Source organism: Haemaphysalis longicornis, unplaced genomic scaffold (assembly GCF_048455015.1).
Source record: "Haemaphysalis longicornis isolate Haplotype H1 unplaced genomic scaffold, Haemaphysalis longicornis Haplotype H1 scaffold_10, whole genome shotgun sequence".
In the NCBI taxonomy this organism is placed as follows: Eukaryota; Metazoa; Arthropoda; class Arachnida; order Ixodida; family Ixodidae; genus Haemaphysalis; species Haemaphysalis longicornis.
This window is the reverse complement of record NW_027526204.1, coordinates 76941650-76953130: the sequence shown is the minus strand read 5'-3', so window position 1 is coordinate 76953130 and position 11481 is coordinate 76941650.

Genomic DNA, 11481 nt, shown 5'->3' with positions numbered 1-11481 from the left:
CACCGAGAGAATTTAGATAGTAATTAAAGTAACGCATTTAAGGAATAAAAATAAAATAGGCGTTTAGGGGGAAATATAAACAAACAAAAAACTGCCTAAACATCAGACGTAGCACCACGAAGCATAGGTCGGCAAACTCACTCATGAGTGCACTCACACCCCCCCCCTCACCCCTAACGAGTGAGTGGTGAGTGAGCCTCGCCGTCGTTTTGGCCTGGAGCGTGCGAGCGCCACTCATGGTGAGCCCCATTCACCACTCGCGGTGAGTCCCACTCGCGGTGAGTCCCACTCACCACTCGCGAGTGCGAGTTGCACTCGTGGTGAGCCCCCCTCGCCACTCTAGAGTGCGAGTTCCTCTCGCGGCGAACCCCGCTCAGCACTTGCGAGCGCGAAAGCCCCTCACGGTGAACCCTACTCACCACTCCCGAGTGCGAGTTCCACTCGGGGCGAGCCCCGCTCACCACTAATGAGTGGCGAATGAACGCGCGCTTCTTGCGCCATGTGCGGGGCTTACCGCGGTGAACATCACTCGCTGTTGGATTCGTCGCAGGAGCCACTTGCTGTGGTAATTCCTGATGGCGATATCCACTGGTACGCAAAGCCAATCAGTTAAAGGAACAACCGCCTTTAGCTTCGGGGATATGTGGCTACTCCCCTGTATAATTAGGGCATCGTGGAATCAACTCTCCACTGACCTGTTGATTTAGCAATACGATTTGGATGGACGTCTGCCGCCATAATGCACTGATACTCTCACTGTTAGGATTCATTGAGGGGCTGTTGCGCGCACTCTCGCCGAATGATGTTTCTGGCTCGCAGCGTTTTGTGTTGAAATTAGTGTCGGTAACGTCGTCGCAACACAGCGATTGCACTTCACTACCGCTGAGCGCTGCGATGGAGGCATTAGGAAGTACCATGGTCTAGTGCCGTAGTACTTGGTGTACATAATTGGTCGGCTTGCTGCAGCTGTCAATAGGCCGGCTGTTCTGAAGCGCAAATTGTGAGTGCCCGTATACGTTTAAAAAGGTATCGCAGATTTTCCCGGATTCCCGTATCAGGATGGCGAAACTGTTCGGATGGGCTAGTTGCGTGTTGTGGAAGCAGTAGCTCAATTTCGAGGCCTTGGCGTATTCAACGTATCAGTGTTTGCCATTACTTGTTACGGCGGCGCTTTGTTATGATGCTCGCTTCCACGCGGACTTGGCGTCACACATCACCTTGAGCAATCTTGGTGACCGTGTTGGCGACACCGCGGACCCCGAGCCCCCATACTCACGCTGTAACCTACATTGGTAACGAGTTTTAAGGTGAAGGGCAGAAACCTCAAACGGTGGCCGTCGGAGCCCAGGTCAAGCTCCGGCGGATGGGCTCCCTGTCTGTTTACCAGGCAGGGAGCTCCGGGACCTCTCAGGCTATCAGGGTAAGGTTTGAGAAGAAAGTACCCCCGTCCCCTGCTTCTTTTACATGCCATATGGTAAATCGTAACCCCCCCCCCCCCCAACATGATCGGCCCCTGAAAAGGGGCCGCACCGAAGGTTCATTTCCGCCACTCCCAACCCTCAGTCTTCCAAAGCCCGATAACTACCCCCGTTTTTTGGTGTTGGAATCCAGTGAACAAGTAAAGCCTCTTGCATCACAGTCCGTGTTCCTAATATCGAAATTTCTGGAAGGCATCATTGGTGACAAATCTAACGCCAAAAAACAAAGAACTGGAGAAATCCTGGTTGAAGTACACAACCAACAGCATGCCAAGATCCTCCTTGAACAAACTCGCATAGCCAATCTTAAAATCAGGGTGACACCCCACCGGACCCTGAACAGTACTCAAGGTGTCATTTCCGAACTAGACCTGATGAATTAGACAGATGCTCACCTGTTGGAGGGCCTGAGAAATCAGGGCGTGACAGCTGTGAGGCGCATAACTATGAGGAGGGATGACAAAGTAGTTTCGACCAAGCACATTATCCTTACTTTTGACCGGTCCACACTCCCAGAGTACGTCAATGCAGGTTTTGTACATTGTAATGTCCGGCCCTACATTCCAAACCCGCGCCGCTGCTTTAAGTGCCAGCGGTTCGGGCACGGAACCAACTCCTGCCGTGGTCGTCTGGCCTGCGCAAAGTGCGCTCAGCATGATAATCCATCTGATAATTGTCCATCATCAACCCTCACCTGCGCCAACTGCCAGGGACCCCATGCCGCCTACTCTCGAAAGTACGAGAAGTTTAAGCAGGAGAAGGCGATCATTAATGTGAAGGTCACTGAGAACATCACCTTCCCAGATTCGTGAAAGAGGTTCGCCTCTTTCCTCCTGGGGAGGTACGCCGACGCGGCTCGCCGGGGGGCGGAGCGGCGTCTGGCGTCCATAGGGACGCAGTTCAGCGAGTCTGACCTGGTCCCTTCCCCGCCCCCCCTGGGGTGCCTCAGGCAGCCCAATCCGTCGCCACGCCGCTTGCTGAGGCAGCAGCGGTTGTGGTGACAACCTCTTCTGTAGGGACCGCTGCCGCTCCCGCCTCTCCCTCCCCGTCCTCCAGTGCGTTGGAGGGTGCCCACCGGATGGACACCGGGGGCCCCGCATCGGCTCCCACCGCCACCGCACCTCCCGTGCAACCTTTGGTGTCCCGGACGCCCTCGGCGGTGGCGGCTCAAACGAAGGGCTCCGGAAAGGGAGCGAAGTCCGAGGGGCCTGGTCCGCCGGGCACCCTTTTGGCATCCGACGAGGAGAACCCCATCCAGCGTTAAACCCCATCCGGCGTTAAACCCCACAATCAATCAATCAGCAATCCGTAGGATAATATTTAATAGGTTGATAACGGTATGCTCCATTTACATTCCTCCTGGTCATGCACTTTCGAGCTCTGACTTCGAGGCGCTGGTCGACCAGCCGCCCGAACCATATATCCTAATAGGCGACCTTAATGCGCACAACTCTCTTTGGGGCTCCTCTAGAATGAATGCCCGAGGTCGCCTGATAGAGAAATTTCTTACATCTTCAGGAGCATGCCTTTTCAACAAAACACAGCCTACATACCATAACTTAGGACACAATACATACTCGCATCTTGACTTGGCTATTGGTTCTGCATTTCTCTTTCCATGTCTTGGGTGGGGCGTGGGCACGGACCCATATGGTAGTGACCACTTCCCCACTTCCCTAACGTACATAGGTAAAGGCCCATGACGTCCATTTTCCCAGAACGGGTTTAATGAATCAAAAGCAAACTGGAGTACATTCACAGAAACACCTAAACTACACCACACAACCATAAAACACCTACACGTGGAGAAGCAGCCCAACTCGTCACGGCACACATACTCGACACCGCCGAAAAGTCCATGCCGCAGGCCTCCAGTGCGTCCCGCAACCCAAGGAGGCCCTGGTGGAACGAGGACTGTAGGCGGGCGCGAGAGGCCCAGAACAAGGCGTGGGGTGTCCTTCGCCGGTACCCCACGCCAGATAATCTCATTTCCTTTAAACGGGCAAAGGCTCTTGGGAAGCCTGTACGTCGTGAGGCGAAAAGGGAGAGTTGGCGCGCCTTCCTCACTTCCATCAACTCATACACCGACACTCACAAAGTCTGGACACGAATACGCAAGCTAAAAGGACAACAGACACACAGCCTGCCCCTGGTTAGCACAACAGGGGACACACTCGAAGACCAGGCCAACACGCTTGCACCACAACACTTCGAACACGAGTCCAGCTCAGCACACTACACCAGCACTTTCATTAAACAAAAAGCATCATGTGAGAAGAAGTCCTTGCGAGACAGTAATAAGTCGAACTCATCCTATAACACCCCCTTTTCACTTCATGAGCTGAAGGTCGCTCTTGGTACTTGTAAACCTTCAGCTCCAGGTGCAGACAGGATTTCATACACAATGATACAAGACTTACATGCAGACACGCTTGAAACACTTCTTCACCTCTACAATAAATATTTTTTTTCGGGGCACTTTCCACGCTCTTGGAGGGAGGCCATAGTAGTGGCTTTCCTAAAGGAAGGGAAGGACCCTTCCTTTCCTGCCAGTTATCGCCCCATTGCCCTGACAAGCTGCCTGTGTAAGCTCTTCGAGAAGATGATAAACAGGAGACTTGTGTACTTCTTAGAGTACAATGGTCTTCTCGAGCGCTGCCAGGCAGGCTTCAGGGCGGGGCGATCTACCAACGATCAACTCGTTTCATTAGAGTCTTATATCAAAGATGCTTTCCTCCAGAAGCAGTACTGTATGACAGTCTTCTTTGATCTTGAAAAGGCGTACGATACTGCTTGGCGGTACGGCATCCTTAGCGACTTTAAGTCCTTTGGCATGTCGGGTAACATGATGAACACGCTTGCCAGTTACCTGTCTGAAAGAACGTTTCGCGTGCGAGTTGGAACTGCACTTTCTAGGGTTCATGTGCAGGAAAACGGCGTGCCGCAAGGTGGAGTTTTGAGTTCCACTTTGTTTACTGTAAAAATAAATTTTCTTCGGAAGGCGCTACCGCCATCGATTTCCTGCTCAATTTATGTAGACGACGTACAATTATCCTTTAAGTATTGTAACCTGTCTGTCTGCGAGCGCCAAGTCCAGCTTGGTGTTATCAAGCTAGCTGGTTCGGCAGACAGCAACGGCTTTAAATTTAATCCAGGGAAGTGCACTTGTGTCTTGTTTTCCAAAAGGCTTGGCATCCGGCCGGATCCTGACATTCATCTCAATGGTGTCTCGATTCCTGTCAAGAAGGAACACAAGTTTTTAGGTATAATCTTTGACGAAAAGCTCACATTTATCCCACACATAAAACAAACTAAAACATAAATGCTTAAAAACAATGACTATCCTGAAGGTTCTGTCGCACATTTCTTTTGGTGCTGACAAACAACTTCTTTTACGTGTTTTTACCAGCTTGATAGGTTCACGACTGGACTATGGTAGCGTTGTCTATGGGATCAGCCACTAAAACATCCCTCAGAATGCTGGACCCTGTGCTTCATCTAGGGCTCCGCTTGTCGTGTGGTGCCTTTCGGACTAGTCCAGTCGAAAGTCTGTATGTAGAGTGTAAGAAATGGAGCCTAGAACGTCAGCGAGCTTACACAGACCTGCTTTATGCTTTTAAAATCTCATCAATGCCTCACCATCCTTTGACATCAGTTTTTTATGATACATCCATATCTCAACTTCTTACTAATCGTCCATCAGTCTCGGCTCCCTTCGCTTTCAGAGTAAGGGAAGAAGCGTCGCAACTTGATGTCATGTTCTCAGACACCATCAAAACCTCCGCTACTGAACTTCTAGTACCATGGCAGCTTCGCCCGATATCATGTGATGTATCTTTTACAAGTGTCGAGAAAAGCAGAGTGCCTAGAAGCGCGATCGTGCAACATTTCTTGTCCCTGCAGCACAAATATAAGTGTGCTGAATTTTACACGGATGCTTCAAAAACTGCCACAACTGTTTCCTGTGCTGCGCATGGTGGCACCTTTAATGTCTGTAGAACTATGAATAGAAATACAAGTATCTTTACGGCAGAGGCCTATGGCATACTTCTTGTAGTTAAACATAATGTTCTAAGTCGAATTCCGAAGTCTGTAATTTATACTGATTCTTTAAGTGTTGTGCATACATTATCCTCACAGAAGTCTAAAAACCATGTGGTCAATGCTCTCGTTAGTACTACTATGTCTGTGCATGCGTTAAACCTTGAGGTGACCGTGTGCTGGGTACCAGGGCACTCTGGAATTCCAGGTAATGAGACCGCAGACCGAATGGCAGCCGCTGCTGCCCTTACAACTACAGTTGACATAACAACAATACCCTACGCCGACCTCAAATCACACATCAGACAACACCTTCGCACAACATGGCAAGCACACTGGAATCAGCAGACTGACTACAAACTACACATTATAAAGCCACTCTTGGGAGCATACACCACTGACACACACAACAGACACAACGAAGTTACCCTGGCTCGATTACGGATAGGCCACACGCATGCAACACATTCCCACCTGCTCACGGCATCTCCAAGACCCCTGTGTAGCAGGTGTGGGGAGGGCCTATCCATAGCCCACATACTCATACAATGCAAGGCACTTGACACAACACGACACAAACACTTCAGAGAACTCTACACACAACATATTCCCCTACACCTATCGTTGTTTCTGGGTGACGATGCCATGGTTTCTGTGAAACGCGTGTTTAAGTATTTGTCAGATGTTAAGTTTTTAAACCTCATCTCCTATCATGCATAATCAAATCTGGCCCTATACACCAGCCATCATCATAATCTTTATTGATCTTACTATGTGCAGTTTACACGTTTTATACCTACCTTTTGTGGTAATCACTTCTTTTCATTAAATAACTTCTCTGGCGCTCTTTGCCCTCGTCGGCCTTGCGCCATTAAACACAAACCATGAAGATCATCATTGGCGTCACACATCCTTCTACGGCAGTTACGGAGCATGTCTTGAGGCATGTGATTTGCTGCTGTCCAGGTGTTTGACACACCTGGAAACTTCACCGCTGCTGTCTTATTGCAAACATCACCACAACGTTCACGTTTCGTTATGTTGCGTGAATGTTGCATTGACTCATATATGCCGATGTGCGTAACTTTCGCAAGCAAACGAAGTAAGCTCGTCTTCGCATCCCCTCACATAATATTAGTCATGATGACTCGCCGACTGCACCCCTTCGTTTAGTTTCCTGTCTCCCTCTGAAGTTTGTATATCCCTTCGTGCAGATTCACAAGAATCATACGTTATGTCTGACTCCTCATTCGCCTTACCGAATCGCGGAGTTCGATTCGTTACTGTTGCGTGCATTTTGTGAAATATATAATTCATATCTTCAGATCGCCAAAGGTAAGATACTCGCTGTTCGCGCAGCTCTGTTGTCATCGACCGTCACTTACCATTGCGCTTGAGAATTTGCCTGCCCAAGTTGAAATTGGGACCTGGCCTCCCACATTTTGCTTTTTTCATTCTGTCAGTTCACGGTCGCCAACCAGCTAGTTATGAAGGCGAAAGTGCTTCTGCTGCTTTATTTTCGTATTTAGCGTTGTGGTACGCCCAAACACTGTAGTCCCCGTCATGCTTGCTGCGCTGATTCGGTGAAAGGGGCTTCGCAGTCTAGTGTTCCTCATATTTTGTGCCCCACACGTACATCGTCGTCCGCGTGCCGATGGCGTGCTGACTAGCGGAGGGGTACTTTGAATCCTGTGGGGTGCGACGAATAGTACGCGATAGTACGCGTTATCGGCAGTCGGATAGCGTAATTTGTGAATGGGTGAGTGAATGAGTGCGTGCGTGAGTGTGTGTGTTCACGTGAGTGCATCGGCTTGCGTGCGTGCGTGCGCGCGTGCGTGCGAGTTCGTATGTCTGTACATGCCTTCGCGTGTTCAAGTGTGTTGGTATGTGTTGCGTGCGTGTTCGTGCTTGTGTGCGTGCGTGCGTGTGCATACGTGTGCGTACGTGAGCATGTGTGTGTCCGATGACTTATTCTCCCCGCTATATCGTATAAACTTTCGACGTGAACTTGTCTCGGTGCCCGGTGCGGGCGCATGACGGTGTAGTTTAGGATCAAGCTGCGGTTTTGCTCTGCGGCAGGCTTGCGCCGTTTAGGGAGGGGACGGAAGGGAGGCGTGCGCCAGGCAACTCGTCTCCATGAGGACGCCCGCGCTAAAGTCAGGCGCGAGGCGGCACCGCGCGGTCGCGCGATTTGGCGCGACCGCGCGGTGCCGCCTCTTTCTCTCGCCTTGCCTTCTTCCACCTTGCTTGCCGTTTTCAATCTTTTCGTGGCGTTTTTTGCTGGACACTCTCGCTATGTGCCCTTTTCACCTTGGATTACTCTTGAAATAAACCGTTTGGAGGGTTGTCCAGAGCGAATTGACTGCGCAATTTTAGTAGCGCGGATAGCGCGCTTCGAGATAGGAATATTTGCGTGCGCTAGCCAGTACTTTGACATATGGCAACAGCTTTTCTAAGCTGCTCTTCCAAACTGGACTATGTGTTTTATGTTTGCCAGCACTGTCAACATTTTCAGTGTTTCATTTGTTTTGTAGAATGTGAGCGAAATAGCATAGACAATATTAAAAGGTTATGATGATTGGCTTCAGGCAAATTAGCGAGAATTTCTTCATTTCGTAAATGAGTCCAGTGACGATTTCCCCTTTTAAAGTATATATCAAGACATGTGCTTATAATAACCGAATACATACTAAGGAAAAAGATAGACCCCATTCCTGAGAAAGGTAAATTTTAGCTCAAATCAGTAAGTATTTCATGCCCGAAAATATTTCTACTGCCGACAGCGAAAACGACGAATGCCGCTCATAACAAAATCGACGCATTAGTACTTGCAAAAATCACAACCTACTTTCACATCGACACAATCAAAGTACAGAAAAATAACGTCACGGCCTATTGATGACCACGCGAGATAGAACGTAACAGATAGGACGTGACGCATCTTTTGTTGACCAAATATCCACACAACCCATATGAGCTGTTAAAGAGGCTAGATAAATGAAGGCTGTCTTACCCTCTTTGAATGTATTTATTATCTTTATTTCTGATGGCTACACAGTTTCATTGAACGGAGGGCATTTCAGAGAAAAGAGGTAAAAACGTATATAAAACACGAGCCCACACACACATATACGCACGAAAAGAAATCTGGAATGCTAAGTTGTTGCCCTGGAAACTCACCACGTTTATTTACTTATTTATTTATTTACAGAGTCCCTAAATGCCCTTGTGGAAGCGTATTTTGCATAGTGGGGTCACATGGAAAACAACGCTTAAGTTACTCTAACAGCCTATTGAAGAATAATAACAAAAAAAATTGGGACAGCTTCGCACTAGTGGCGCGGAGGCTGAGAAAACCGCGAAGCTTGCGGCACCATCTAGCCTATTCTTGGTTCGGCTAAGTATATGCCTGGTTATGAAGCCTCGGCCAATTTTTTTGCGTGGATATGCTTCGAGATAAGGTCAAGAGCAATGAACCCTCGGTCATTAATCTACCTACAGTGCACGTGAGCTCATAACTCCGGATCTTCTGCAACTCGCTGACGTTTCGCCGCCACTTCACCGGCGCGAATTTCGGGATTGGACCAAAGTCGTCGCCTCCGTTTTCAAGTTGCGGCGCAAGCGGCTTTCGCGCCGCGCTTCCTCTCCTTCGGTAATGACACTTCTATTCTGTCGCCCCATCTCTCCCTTCGTTGGAGACCAGGCTTTTTGCACCTCACATGGAATTCCGAACTTGCCGCTGAAAGTTCTCCATGACTGGCACGCGCGGACAGAGTGTTCTCCAAGGTCGAGCGGTGTCGGCGGGAACGATGACGTTATTGCTCGGCGATGTTTTTCTGCGCATGTTCGCCGGCTCAACCGCCAGCCTAAACAGCATTCGCTGTTGCAAACATTCAAATGCCCATTCGTGTAACGACAAAAACGGTTGAAATGCGAAGCTTTGAGGCGTGGACTTTGATTGCTGCGGTTCAGCCACTTTTCGCTTCACCCACGATTATCATCACCATGGTCAAATAAAGTTGCCTTTCCTGCAGTGCGTTTTCGCGTACGGTCGCCACCAGTGACACAACAAAAGCTTCGCTTCAAAACAAAATGGTTTGATTTTTAACACTGCAAAAAATGTACAACCTAACTTGGAAAATTATAATAATAATATAATAATAGTTGGTAATAAAATTGCAGTATAGAGCAAAATATGAAATAAACCGTTCGCAAATTCAAACACGTAGAGTATGTACGAGAAAGAAGAAATACTGCACAAGCAAGTTTAATTGTAGCACAAATGAAACTATAACTTTCACTACACGTTTTCTAAAAAAACACTAGAGGTTAAAATGAATGGTTACTGAAGAGGTGAAAACTAAGTAGTTCTTGGAATCCGAAAACAAACGGACAGCTTCAGGGGCCACATGGTTGTCATTTATTTTGTTTACATCGTTCCACAGCACAAATAGTCGAAGTTTAAAGGTTTAATATACCTATCACAAGCACTGCCAAAATTCAACTAACATTTTCTTTTTCTGTAGATATGGCACAGCTGCAGGCTTAAAATTATCGGCCAGTTTTTTTCACACTTTTGTTATAACGACGTTACGCTGTACAATAATTTCTTTAAAATGGGATACATGCACCAAAAACTTCGAACCAACCTCGTCCGTAAAAATGAGGGACAGCGACACTTTGTGTTCATGGGGGAATATTTCAGCTTGAATTTTCAAGTACAGAGTGGTCTTGCGCAAGTCGTAAGAGCGTCAGCCTGTTCTTCTGGAAGCCGTCGCTGCATGAATGAGCAACATCCATACTTCCAGTTTAAAAACAGGGAAATGAAATTATTTTTTTTTGTTGATACAACTTTGCTCTTTTTTACGTGCAGAGATGTATGTTATCTGAAAAACAATAAACGCGATGCGCTTAATTTTCCTAACCCACCATGCCACAGTTTTGCGCACTTAAAAGGGCTCTATTGCAAATACGCAGGTTTGGAAACTGGAACAGCTCTTCGGAATTGCGCTTATCTTAACTTTTCGTGTCTAGTGGTAGCGGTTGCTATTCAAACTCGCAGTTTCATTGAGAACAGTCCGCCAAGTAAAAGACTGCGCACACAATAAACCTTTAATATACACATCTGCATATAAGGTAGACACATTTTGTTTGTGGAGGGTATGATACAAATGCTGCCGACTGAGAACACTTTGCTTTCAATAGCGCAATGCATGTAAATATGGCTGTGGCTAAGGCGTTGTATCTGCTGAGCACGAGGTCGCGGGTTCGATTCCCGGCCGTGGCGGCCGCTACTCTGATGGAGGCGAAAAGCAAGAACGACCGTGTGTACAAGATTTCGGTGCACGTTAAATATGACCAGGTTGTGAAAACTAATCCGGAGCCCTCCACTACGGCGTGCCTCGCCGCCTGCGTTGCGTCGGTGCGTTAAACCCTAGAATCAATCGATCAAATCAACCTAGCCACCGTACGCAAACGCAAAAAAAAACATGCGGAAACGTAAGAAAAATCAGTGCCATTACCCTTTGAGAAGGTGGATGGCCAGTGGCGCTGTATGCAGCTCCGTTGAGCGGGGCGCAGTCCAACAAGTATACACCATTTTCCTTGCTAGAGGTGGGCGCCGCCATTTCCTTTTTCTGACCGGATGCTAGCGCCGTCTATGAAGCGACCGCCGAAACCTCCGCGCTGGGCTGTTAAGTGCTCCGTTCTTTCCGTGCGTCTGCTCGGTACCCGTGCATTACCAAGACAAATAAACTACCAGAAAAATGGCGGGAAGCGCTCACATCGAAGCCTCTTCCAAGAAACATGGCACCGGGAGTAGACGATGACAGACGAAAAGCCAGGACAACAGCTCTAGCGTGAAGATTGGGGGGAACTCCCGCGTCCTCTACGCAGGCGCTTCCCTCCAGAAGGGCAGTGACCGGGCGGCAGCGGTTGTGACAACGAGAGACCGAGTCGTCGT